The sequence below is a fragment of the Nematolebias whitei genome, chromosome 16 (genome assembly GCF_014905685.2).
Source record: "Nematolebias whitei isolate Nwh7 chromosome 16, NemWhi1, whole genome shotgun sequence".
Classification (NCBI taxonomy): domain Eukaryota; kingdom Metazoa; phylum Chordata; class Actinopteri; order Cyprinodontiformes; family Rivulidae; genus Nematolebias; species Nematolebias whitei.
This window is the reverse complement of record NC_056513.1, coordinates 39,692,725-39,695,608: the sequence shown is the minus strand read 5'-3', so window position 1 is coordinate 39,695,608 and position 2,884 is coordinate 39,692,725. Positions and strand designations below refer to the sequence as shown.

Sequence of the window (2,884 nt, the reverse complement as noted above, 5' to 3'; positions counted from 1 at the left end):
GTCTGCCTGGAACAGATCGGTCTGCCTGAAACAGATCGGTCTGCCTGGAACATATGGGTCTGCCTGGAACATATGGGTCTGCCTGGAATATATGGGTCTGCCTGGAACAGATCGTTCTGCCTGGAACAGATCAGTCTGCCTGGAACAGATCGGTGTGCCTGGAACAGATTGGTCTGCCTGGAACAGATTGGTCTGCCTGGAACAGATTGGTCTGCCTGGAACAGATTGGTCTGCCTGGAACAAATCGGTCTCTCTGGAACAGATCGGTCTGCCTGGAACAGATCAGTCTGCCTGAAACAGATCGGTCTGCCTGAAACAGATCGGTCTGCCTGAAACAGATCAGTGTGCCTGGAACAGACATATCTGTGTTGCATCAGTCGCACACTAAAAAAGGGTGCAGGGTTTTTATTTTTGTCCCCTTTTAGCTCAGTGACACGACGATTACATCAGGAGACACGCACCACTTCCAAACTGACTCCTTTTCTTAACTCAGGCCAACAAGTTGTGCATAAAGGATCCCACAGTGACCTGCTTGGGCAAAATCAGCACAGTGATGGAAGGAAGAGTGAGCGTTGTGGTTCAGTAATCTTCTAAATCAGTAGCTAGTTTTCAGGATGTGGCAATAAGAAGCAACTGAAATGTGGCTGGTTCAGAACTGGTGCATCACATTCAGTTACAAAATGCTTTGGTTAAGTGGTTCATTTGGTATTCTGGATCAAATTTAATAAGCATAATAAATATACTGTGTGCAGTAAAAATGTTTGTAATTTAATCCCACTGAAGTCAATCAAAGGGAATTCAAATGTCTCCTGTATGGCATCAGTATGTGAACAGGTGGACGGACGACCAGGACTGTGGGCGGTGTCTGTCTTACCTTTTCTGTGGAACACAGCATTGAGGAAGTCTCGGGCCTGTCTCTCCAGCCGGCTGATCCGAGACTGGCCCTGTTTGAAGTCGTCACACTCCGACAGCACGTGGCTGCCTCCACCGTTCTCCACGCTGTGCTCCTACACACAGATGGACAGGAGAGTGATAGGACATTAACTACACGTTCTTAGAAGTTTTATTAAGAAGTTTACTTTTATGAGCCGGCCTGATTTTTAAAGCTATGAAAAATAGACATTAAACTAATTCACAAGTTCACTGTTGAGTTAGTTTGACCAGCTAAACCAGGGGTTTCAAAGTGTGGCTCTGGGTCCACACGTGGCTCTTTGGTCCTTTCACAGAGACTCTTTGTAGTTTTGACCAAAACTGACATGGAGTGAATATTATTTATACTCATACTACAAAAACAAATGCTACATTTAGTATACTTCCTGTGAATAAAACAATTAAAAGAACGGTGCTAACAATATAAGCAGCAAAACAGACTCTTCATTCATGCTATTAGCTCTTAGCTAAGTCATTAATCCAGCCATGTTTTGTAATTTTTCTCTAAAATCCACCAGAAAGGTGAACACTTAACAGACATGGACAAGCTGCTGAGGGGAAGTAACGTTCAGTTTTCATACATGAAGGACTAATCGATTATAAGGTGTCAATAAGTCATTTTGATCATAAACAATAGATATAAAGGCTTGCCTTTGATAACACCTCATAAAAGTGAAGGTACATGAAAGTGTCAGCCCTTCTTATATAGAAGTCAGAAAATCATTGTTAAATATGTTAAAAACTGCATAAATCATAAAGCTCAAATTAATAATTTATTAGGAACAAATAGCTTTACATTATGTATAGTTTCCCCATAAATACATAAAAAGACCTACATAGTTCAGTGTACTGTATATATTTTATCAAAGGATGAACACGATAGTTTGCCTTTCCTCACAACAGTTTAGTCTTCACCTTTGTCCTAATATATAAAAATACTAATATTAATAATCATAAAAACAATGCTTCTTTTAAAAGTTCAAAATGTAACAAAGTACAACTTTATATACAGTATTTACATAACAATTCTGTTGTGTTCTCTTTATTTCAAACTTTAATACATTTTGTTGCTCTGAATTCATTTGTGCAGAAATTACTCTCCGTCATAAAAGTCAAAATCATGCAGCTAACAGGACCACACTGCTAACAATACCATGGAGCTAACAGGACCACACTGCTAACAGGAACATGCAGCTAACAGTACCATGCAGCTAACAGTACCACACTGCTAACACTACCACACTGCTAACAGTACCATGCAGCTAACAGGACCACACTGCTAACAGGAACATGCAGCTAAAAGGACCACACAGCTAACAGGACCATGGAGCTAACAGGACCACACTGCTAACAGTACCACACTGCTAACAATACCATGCAGCTAACAGTACCACACTGCTAACAGGAACATGCAGCTAACAGGACCACACTGCTAACAGGAACATGCAGCTAACAGCACCACACTGCTAACAGGATCATACTGCTAACAGGAGGACACTGCTAACAAGTCCACACAGCCAACAGGATCATACTGCTAACAGTACCATGCAGCTAACAGGACAACACTGCTAACAGGACCATGCAGCTAACAGGACCACACAGCTAACAGAATCATGCTGCTAACAGTACCATGCAGCTAACAGGACGACACTGCTAACAGAAACACATTGCTAACAGTACCATGCAGCTAACAATACCATGCAACTAACAGGACCACACAGATAACAGGTCCACACTGCTAACAGGAACATGCAGCTAACAGGACCACACAGCTAACAGGTCCACATAGCTAACAGGATCATGCTGCTAACAGCACCATGCAACTAACAGGATGACACTGCTAGCAGGACCACACAGCTAACAGGACCACACTGCTAACAGGAACATGCAGCTAACAGGACCACACAGATAACAGGACCACGCAGCTAACAGGATCACACAGCTAACAGGATCA

General features: G+C 42.2%; 1 protein-coding gene across 1 annotated transcript in view; it reads right to left on the bottom strand.

The window, feature by feature from the left end:
- lcor (ligand dependent nuclear receptor corepressor) overlaps positions 1–2,884 on the bottom strand; it is a gene marked incomplete at its 5' end in the record, with an annotated part of 55,659 nt that overhangs the window by 45,790 nt on the left and 6,985 nt on the right. The window contains 1 exon segment of the mRNA XM_037689993.1: positions 875–1,007.